The sequence below is a fragment of the Mustela erminea genome, chromosome 3, assembly GCF_009829155.1.
Source record: "Mustela erminea isolate mMusErm1 chromosome 3, mMusErm1.Pri, whole genome shotgun sequence".
In the NCBI taxonomy this organism is placed as follows: Eukaryota; Metazoa; Chordata; class Mammalia; order Carnivora; family Mustelidae; genus Mustela; species Mustela erminea.
Genome location: NC_045616.1, coordinates 149,810,662 through 149,821,046, shown reverse-complemented (window position 1 = coordinate 149,821,046; position 10,385 = coordinate 149,810,662). Strand labels below are relative to the sequence as shown.

General features: G+C 37.0%; 1 long non-coding RNA gene across 1 annotated transcript; it reads left to right on the top strand.

Annotated features, from left to right (window-relative positions):
- Positions 1-5,289: 5,289 nt before the first annotated feature.
- On the top strand, positions 5,290-7,335 carry LOC116585669. The gene is made up of 3 exons (XR_004283758.1): positions 5,290-5,341; positions 6,776-6,835; positions 7,146-7,335. It is a non-coding gene; the product is annotated as an uncharacterized LOC116585669 (long non-coding RNA).
- Positions 7,336-10,385: the final 3,050 nt, after the last annotated feature.

Sequence of the window (10,385 nt, the reverse complement as noted above, 5' to 3'; positions counted from 1 at the left end):
TGACCAATATGCTGTAAGTGAACTCACTGGAACAACTGAGATGGTGGGACCTTCCTCTCCACGGTGGTCTATGATCTGGTTCTCCACAGCATGAAGATCTTACAGCAACATTGTATGAGGGCAAATCCCAATGCAATTTAACCAGTAACCTGGATTTGACATGGGACTGACCTCATAGAATATTTTATTGGGACCAGTAGTGTAAAACTCTATCAATGACCCCAATATTAACATTTAAATAACTTACATATATACATATGGTGAATTTTTAAAAAATTGTAATAATTTCACATTGATTAAATATTTATTATTTAAGTTTAATATGCTCTTAGCAGAATAGAAAATAGTAGAAATTTTGAAACTATCAAAGCAAACAAATTACCCATCTAACACTGGATAACCTAACTAAATGTTTTGGTTTTCTAATATCAATTTTTGAAAACTCTGCCAAAATAAGTGATTTTAATAGTTTTAATTGTAAATGTTATTCCCCTTACCAATTTCATATTTTTATCCTTACATCTTGAGGCAGCCCTGGAGGTGTGCTAGTTGGATCCACCTTCAAGAATGTAATTGCTGTGTAGATACAAGAAGTGCAGAGAGCTGGCAACCTCCAGCTGTATCACCTGCTGGATCAGTCTGAGTTTCAAGCTGAGGCCATTCTCTTCCTGAACAGCTTCCCTCCGAGAGAGTACAATGGTGGAGGAATTAGGACCAAGTCGTTTCTACCCAATGTGAGAATCATCTAACAATGATGAATAGGATGGCCATCGAAATTGCTGGTTGAATGTCACATAGAAGCCTAGAGAAAGTAATGTCCCCTGCTGGGGTAAGTTGAAATGCTTGAATTGTTGTGAAAGATAATGGAAGACTCAACAAAAAGCTCAGGAAAGTGGTCATACTAGAATGGATATATTATGTGAGTCCAAAGACCAGCAGAAAATTATGCTCCAAAGGAAGGCTCAGAAGACATGACACTCAATGAAAGCTTGGGCGTGTGCTGTAGAGGGATACTAGCATCACTCAGAAGTCCTGGTCAGGGGTGACTGCAGGAGACCCTGACAGGGCTTAACTTATTAATAGCAATGGGGACAGTGGGGCACGAAAGCAATAGAGGCCAGTTGCAACTCTCAATAGCCCAAGGCTGTGGGGGTGGTCACAGTTGGTTATGGTCACATAACCATAACGAGTTATGAGTGGCATTCCAGCAAGACTGATACACAGAAACTTGAGAAGATGTTAACAAAACAAAACAGCATGTCTGAGAATACAGCATGTGAAGCTGACACTCCGGTGAATAAACATAATCAAAAGAAAGTAAGATGGAATGAGCAGAAGGCTAAGACCAGCCACTCTAAATAAAGTCAAAATCCCTTTTTCAGTTTCCAGAACTAAGTCAATTTTTGGACCTAGATGTACTGATTGACGTGGCTGGATTCCCAAATGGAAACCTTTACAGTAATTTCACAGGGAAATGATTCTCTTCTCCCAAAGAGGGCTGCTGCTGTTTACTGTAATGATACACTTGGAAATGGGACATCCAAGCATTTGAAGAGCAACTGGACATAGGGTTTGAGTTAGGTCTGATACTTAACAACTCCAAAGCATCATCATGGCTTCTGTATTAAAATAAGGGCAGACATGAGGCAAGTAATTATTGAAGTTTTGGCCGAAGATTGTGGAACCAATGTCCTGACAACTGACCCATTAGTTATATCTCTCAGGTTGTGATTGCATAATTGAGGTTGAAGTTCTTGGCAGTTTTAATGTACCCAATAGTGAATCCTTTTTTTTTTTTTAATTGTTGTTTCAAGTTTTTTATTTAAATTCTAGTTAGTTAACATGTAATAAAATACTAGTTTTAGGACTAGATCTTAGGGATTCATCATTTACATACAACACCCAGTGCTCATCAAAAGTGTCCTCCTTAATACCCATTACCCATTTGGCCCATCACTGATCCATGTTTGCAAATACAGTCTTTTCATGGTTAGAGGTCCTGGTCTGTATGGGTAGTCAACTCTTGCCAGAGTACACAACAAAGGTTACATTGTACTACAAAATGGTTTGAACTTTGAACTCCATGTGTTCAGGGAAACATAGACGAGGAGGAATCTCTCTAGGTAGGAAAAATGGACACTGACCAGCCAGAGGTGGTAGGGCTGCTATTACTCATTGAGGGCAGAGAAGAAAATGTGTGGTACTCAGGTCATTCATGGGGGAGGGTGTTATAACTCATTACCCAGCTCTGACTATAAATGGACAAGTTCAGCAAAAGTAACCTGCGAAAAGTATCTTTGTCAGAGGCTAAGCTCCCTCAGGAGGGAGGGCTTGGTCTTTTATAGAAAGCTAATCAGGGAACTTAAATCCTGCTGATGACACCTTCAATGGTTTACTCCTTTCTAGAGTCTGGTTATTCTTTGTTGGTCATGGATGATTATTATAAAGACTTCCACCCTACACAACCCACCCCACCTGCCTAGGGCAGGGTGGTCCTTTACCTCGCACATCTACTGTGTGCTCTTCTAACATGTTTGTAGAAGTGGTCCATGTGGCACAAGAGTGAGGGTGTGGCACCCATGGAAATGTGCTAGAGGGCTTCATCAAGGTATGGTAGTTAGCTGACAGCCTCCAGCCTCAGAACCTTCCGGATCTTCCCTTGCTTTTGAAAAGAGGTCATGCTCTTTTTAGATTGCCTGAGCTGTTATGTGACAATGGTAAGTACATCAAAGACCAGCTATTTCTGTCCAATGCAGGACTCCTCTGACAGGCAGTCTTTGCTCTGTCCTTTTCCACTGGAGATATAACACTGTGCATTATGGTTTAGAAATTACTGTATCTACAAATATATTGTAAGTTTTCTCTGGTAATCAGGATACTTTCTCACAAATTGTATGAATTACAATTCTTCAATTTATACTAACTCTCCTTTTTTTTTTTTTTTACCTTCTGCCACACAGTATAAAACAAGAATGCATTATATAAAGAAAAGACTGTATTATATGATCTCGCAGATCTGAACACTTACCGAGAGCATGGGTACCAGAAGTCAGATGAAAGACAGAAGTCACCTCTTATGTGAATGTGATTCAGAGGATATTTCTGAAATGAATAATCTAAAAGCATTTTAGAGGCAGATTTCTGAGACAGTAATTGAAAGAGTTTCTCTGGTATTAACCTTTACTTCTGCCAAACTTCCATTTCAAGTAGCACTATGAGTAAGTGTCTTGCAAACAATATATTGAGGCTTTAATACTTTAAAATCAAGCTGATTCATCTTTGTTCAGAGCACACAAACTTTCTCAGAAAAATAATTTAAAAAATGGGAATTCTAGTAAGGAGATAAATGAAAGCCAGCAAACTTTCTTTTCTGAGTAGAAGAAAATATTGCACTCTTTATTTCTTTCCATTCTATTTATTTTTAAATTGGACAAAACCTTTAATGAAATATGTTTCTCATAATAAAACAAAATCCATCCAATGAGTTAAACAAAGGTCTGTAAAGCAAATCAGACTACCAAATACATATCTTCTCTACATCCAAATTACCCTCCTGCTATGATTTGAAATCTTGGAATCTATAATGGGGGAAAAAACAGAAAATGTATTTATGGACAAAAATAATTCTATGGAAGATGCTGGAAAGGAGGCTTCATTACCTGCCTTAAATACAGTATGGCATTTACTGTGACAAAACCCTACAAAATATCTCTATTTCTATCCTCTTTTGAAAAGTGAGATCTTTAAAGTAGTCATTTTTTAATACATAAAGAGTCATTACTTAATACATAAAGGAGTAATTATTATTACACAGAGAGGAAAACATAGCAAGATTTCCATTTTTCCCAGGCAGAAGCGAAAACTAAAGTTTTATGATTGGCATGAACATAGTTTTTTCTGGAGAAACTCTAACAGAAACTGTAATACTATGGAAACACCTGAGTCTTAGCAACAAGGAATAAGCAGTGTTCCCAGTTCAAGAGAATGAGTTGTGCTCAGATATGAAGCGAGCTGTTTTATAGTAAAGAAGGCCTGTTGATGCCCAGCTGAAAGCCATTTAACTTTCTGGCAGCATATTGCTTGTAGAAAGAAACCAAGGAAGGACAAGTTTAGGTAAAGCCAGAATTTATAACATGTCCTGGTGGCTTAGCCATTCTGTCCCTGTTTTAAAGACTACCACTCAATACGTTAAAAATCCAAGTTAATCTGATTTGGAAAAGTGTTACTTTTTTTTAGACCAGATGAAAATTTGGCAAGATTCAGAATAGAATGATTAAAGTTTCTGCTGGAACTTTGTAAAATAGTAGTGACAAAGAAAAAAGGAGGGAACCCCCCCAAACCAAAAACAGTTATTTCAATTTTGAAATATTATTCATAAGAAATTTGGCCAAAAAAGATTACCAGTAAGGCATCAATAATGAATTTTTACTAATTTTTTTGGTACAAATGATGTAATAGGAAATTTGTAACTTATTACTATAGATTTTATTATATGTACTTATGATACCTGTATAACCTTTACATATTAGTAGAAAAGGAGAGATAGAAAATAAAATAGAAATGAGTTTTCTATACTAGATAGCTTTGCCAAGTGCTGAAATATAGTTTTAAATACTCTTCATCAGATAGAATGCAGTCCTGACTTTAGAATTAAAAAAAAAAAAATTGGGGGCGCTTGGGTGGCTCAGGGGGTTAAAGCCTCTGCTTTCGGCTCAGGTCATGATCTCAGGGTCCTGGGATCAAGCCCCGCATCGGGCTCTCTGCTTGGCGGGGAGCCTGCTTCCTCCCCTCTCTCTCTGCCTGCCTCTCTGCCTACTTATGATCTCTCTCTATCAAAAAAATAAATAAAATATTTAATAAAAAATTAAGGAAGTCAGAGAAGAATTAGGTACTGAAAGCTCAATGAAACTCACTCTTTGAAACATATTCTTTTGTTTCAATGTTTGCTATAGAAAAACAAGTTTCTAAATACTGGTGATAAAGCAGAAAACTCAAAATATAAAGTTCTTCTCTTATGGTATTTACAATATAGTGAAGAAGGTTGTCAAATTAGAAAAAAAGAAAGTCTAATAAACCAGGTGATCATCATTACTATAGAGAATGAAACAAGGCTAGAGACAATAGAGCAAAATCCCAGAAGTAGGAGTTGTTAATGTTTTAGGGGAAATAAACACGCAAGTGAAATCTCCTACTGTGAAAAATATTTAGAAAATGCTAGATGCATCATGTTAAATTTATATCTTTATTGCAGAAACCCTTATAACTACTGATATTCTAATATATGTTATAACTTCCTATAAGAAGAGAGGCATGGAGTAGAGCAGTCATCTGGTAATGAACAGTTAAGTTTCCTGAACATCTTACAAGACTCTTAAAAAAGATCCTTTTGGCTGCTGTGGACATTGCTCCTATGAACATTTAGGTACAGATGTTCCTTCAAATCACTACATTTGCATCTTTGAGGTAAAGATGCAGTACTGTAATTGCTGGGTCGTGGGGTAGCGCTATTTTTAACTTCTTGAGGAACCTCCATACTGTTTTCCACAGTGGCTATACCTGCTTGCATTCCCACCAATAGTCTAAGAGGGTTCCTCTTTCTCTGCATCCTCACCAACATTTGTTTCCTGTCTTGTTAGTTTTAGCCATTCTGACTGGTGTAAGGTGGTATCTCGTTGCGGTTTTGATTTGTGTTTCCCTGATGTTAAGTGATGTGGAGCATTTTTTTGTTTGTCTGTTGGCTATTTGTTTGTCTTCTTTGTAGAGATATCTGTTCATGTCTTCTGCCCATTTCTTTTGCTTTTTGGGTATCAAGTTTAATGAGTTTTTTTGGGTATTGGGTTTAATGAGTTCTTTATAGACCTCGGATACTATCCCTTTATCTGATATGTCATTTGCAAATACCCTCTCCCATTCTGTAGGCTGCCTTTTAGTTTTGTTGGTTGTTTCCTTTGCTGTACAGAAGCTTTTTATCTTGATAAATTCCCAATAGCTCATTTTTGGTTTTGTTTCCCTTACCTTTGGAGATGGGTCTAGCAAGAGGTTGCTGCCTGTGTTCTCCTCTAGGATTTTGATGTATTCCTCTCTCACATTGAGGTCTTTCATCCATTTTGAGTTTATCTTGGTGTATGGTGTAAGAAAATAGTTCGGTTTCATTCTTCTGCATGTGGCTGTCCAGTTTTCCCAGCACCATTTATCGAAGAGACTGTCCTTTTTCTATTGGATATTCTTTCTTGCTTTGTTGAAGATGAATGGATAAAGAAGATGTGATATATATATATGTGTATATATATATATACACATATATATATACACACACACACACATACATACATACACAATGGAATATTACTCAGCAATCAGAAAGGATGAATACTCACCACTTACAACTATGTGTATGAACTGGAGGGTATTATGCTGAGCAAAATAAGTCAATCAGAGAAAGACAATTATATGGCTTCACTCATAATGTGTAATATAAGAAACATGTGGAAGATCATAGGAAAATGGAGGGAAAACTGGATGAGAAGTCATCAGAGAGAGAGAAAAAGCGTGAGAGGCTCTTAACTATAGGAAACAGGGTTGCTTAAGGGGAGGTGGGTGGAGGAGGGGCATTTAGGTGATGTCATTAAAGAAGGCACGTGATGTGATGAGCACTGGGTGTTATACGCAAGTGATGAATTATTGAACACTACATCTGAAGCTAATGATGTACTATATGTTGGCTAATTGAATTTAAATAATTTAAAAAGGTGTCTTTTTTTTTTTTTTTCCTTAGGAGGAACACCTGCCTCATGGCCCTTGGCTAGTAATCTGTCTTTCATCAAAAGCAGTAAAGGTAAACAAACTTCTTATGTAGAGTTTAGAAAATGCAGATCTCAAAATGTAAGTGAAGTTAAATGGGACTGAGTTTAGAACACAGAGGATGGTAGGAAGTGATTAAAAAAAGGAAAAAGAAAAAGAAGTTTAAGTCTTGTGTGACAGGCACTGGATAAAAAGCTTGACTGAGTAATGTATGTTACATGGGAAGCAAAACAGATTCAATGACAATAGAAAATAAAGAGAAATCCCAACATGTTAAGTCACTGGTGCTAGAAATTCTAGATTGATAAAACTCATGCTCTCTCCGCCCCCCGCTTTGTGTTTAGATCCAATTGAGAGATCAGTCACAGAAGTCAGATGTTTGAGAGAAAAATGTCAACTGCTTGACTGATGAAGCCTGGATTAGAGTGTGTGGCAACCATAACTGGTGATAAAACAGAAAAGTCAACAGATTAGGTTCTGCTCTTATGGTAGTGAGTATATGGTGCTTCACTTTAGTGTATAACAACCACAATTGGTTTCCTACTACTTTATCCAGAATAACACCTTACCCAGTCTCAGAGAGAGCCGGGGATGTCTAGACCTCTTCTTGAGGAACAAACACTGCCTGTGTAACCATTTAACATAGCCGAGAAAGGAAACAAGACAAAACAAAACAAATACTTTGGCCAGGGGCAGACGGGCAGACTATTGAAAGGAGCGCCAGAAGCACTATCTTTTGAATTCACTCATGAGATAAAGTAACTTTCCCTTTTTCCCTTTGGTGATTGGAGGCACAACGCAGACACATCAAAGAAAGTCAGAATGTTCCTTGCTGCTGGTCACTTTGCACTTGACCATCACCAAGTGAAGGCTGTTTACTGCCAGGAAGCCAGCAGTTCACCCAGCAAATCCCTGCTGGGGCAGGGGCAGGGGCAGGGGCAAGACACTCAGGGAAATGAGGGCTCTAGGGGCAGTGTCTTTTTCTCCCACGTTCCAAAATGGAATAAGCCCTCCTTCCTTCAAAGAGAGGGAAGGGAGAAGATAATTACCTTCCTGGTGAGAGGAAGTTTCTCATTCCTACGGCTACTTAGATAAAGGGTGGGGGAGTGTGCGTTTTGCTCTAGAAATTGTTTATTGCAGAGAATAAAGCAGACTTTATAAGACTGGGAGACATGCCTTATAACAGTGAAAAATGTTACTTTTTCACACCTTGTAAGGAAAAAGAAAGGGCAATACAACGAAACTAGAAATGTTTACCTAACAATATTTCTTTCAAGGGTGTCACATAGACTTATATATGGAAAAATAAGAACTGAATAAATGTCTTTGGCTAAAAAATATCCTAGTAGATGCCTAGGTATAATTTGATGTCATTCAACATTCAACATAAGTGTGTATATGTTTTTGTGTATTTGTGTGTGCTTATGTATATGTGTGTATGTTCATGAGCATTTATGGATATAGTTACCCAGATTGTGTATTATCTACCAAATAAAACTAACCAAATATTAAAATTCATAATTGATTTATTAAGTTGACTGAGGGTAAGAGTGACAGTATCTATCAATTTCAATGTTCTTTCATTACCCTTTCTTTACCTCAGAAAAAAACAACAATTTTAGGTATTAAACCATTTTATTAAACGGCTTTATTAAAAACGTGACTAAAGTATATAGACAGATTGGGGAGATAACACACCCAGACAGAAAGACACCAGATTTAGGGGTGCCTGGGTGGCTCAGTGGGTTAAGGCCTCTGCCCTTGGCTCAGGTCATGATCCCAAGGTCCTAGGATCGAGCCCTGCATCGGGCTCTCTGCTCAGCAGGGAGCCTGCTTCCTCCTCTCTTTCTGCCTGCCTCTCTGCCTACTTGTGATCTCTGTCTGTCAAATAAATAAATAAAATCTTAAAAAAAAAACATTTAAAAGTATTTCTACGTTTTCCAATACTTATGGCTCTGTCATCAGTACCATGTGAAATCCTTTTCCCTTTTGACATGATCAATGTAGAAAAAATGGGGGATGATTAGCTGGTAGGTTCCTAAAATCTCATGAATGTTCATTCCTTTGCCTGACTTGTGGAATACCACTCCACAATCATATATCTCAAGAGGACATGTCCTGCGGGTGAGTAGAACACGAGATGAGAACTTAAGGACCAGTCCATTACGTGTACCTGCATCTGCTTGATGTTGTTGATAGCATTTGAGGACTGACTGAGTGAAAAACTCATGCAATTTCACATTAGAAAAATACATTATGATACATATTATAAGAACTAAGATCAGAAGTGTGAGATACCATCTTTAACCATCTCAAAGATATTTGATGCATTTTGTAGACCAAAAGGTATACTCTTGAGATGAGTAAAAAAAAAAAAAAAAAATTACCACTAGATTTACTTTATTAAAAGGAAGTATTATTAACATACAGTGTTATATTAATTTTAGGTGTACACCACAGTGGTTCAACAATTACTCAGTACTCACCAAAATTAAGCGTAGTCACCATCTGTCACCAAACGACACTATTACAATATTATTGACTATATTCACTATGCTGTAGTTTCATCTCCATGACTTATTTATTTTATAACTGGAGGTTTGGACCTCTTAATCTCCTTTATTTACCTGAGAATCGCTTTCTTTTTTAGATGCTCACAAGGTTAAGGTACTTATTCTTGCTCTAGATTTTTGACCCCCCATCCCCCCTTACGTCCAGTGCAAAATGGGATCTATGAAATACAGCATAGGTTATTGTAGGTAACAGTCTCAGAAGACTATTGCATCCGTGGGTCAATATTAACCTCAGACAGGGTGAGTGGCACAACTATCTTCCTTATGCAGGAAGAAATAGTTCTAAAAAGCTTATCATAAGCAATGAATTTTTATTTTAATTTGCATCTTCAATCCTCTACAGTTAGAGTATACATGTAGCAGAATGAATTATATGTCATTAAAATATTATTTGTTTTTCACATTAATTGATAGCCATTGAGAATTATTTTTATATATACAAAATATAAAAATATATATAAATTTTGTAGCTATTTATCAAGATATGTTCTATACCTTTTATATCAGATATCTGCTGTAGCACACTGCAAAAGGTCATGTCAAGACTCCACAATCTGTCATAGAGCTTTCATGTTCCCAGAAAAGCAGTCATATTAAGGGTTATTGCTTTCTTACACAGATGGAGAAAAGTTGCTCTTCTCTCAACCTAGTTTCTGAAGCACATATTTCTGGCACAGCCCTTCCAGAATCCTAAGCAGAGGAGCTACGGATATAGAAACCCTGTGTTTTTCTTCGTTAAGTCACACTTATAAAAGCTCACAATGTGCCATGCATGGCAATAGACTTTAGGATTGTGCTTTGCTAATCAATCTTACTTGTGATTAATTTCATAAAATATACTGATTTTATCACTTGCATTAAAACAAAAAAATCATATTTTTTACAGATAATGCTTTTGAAGTTGAAGGGATGGTATGGTCACCTGTAAGAGACAGACTATTATTGTACTGGTTAAGGGACTAGATAGATGATAATTAACTTTCCATCCAACATGAAACTTCTATGATTCAG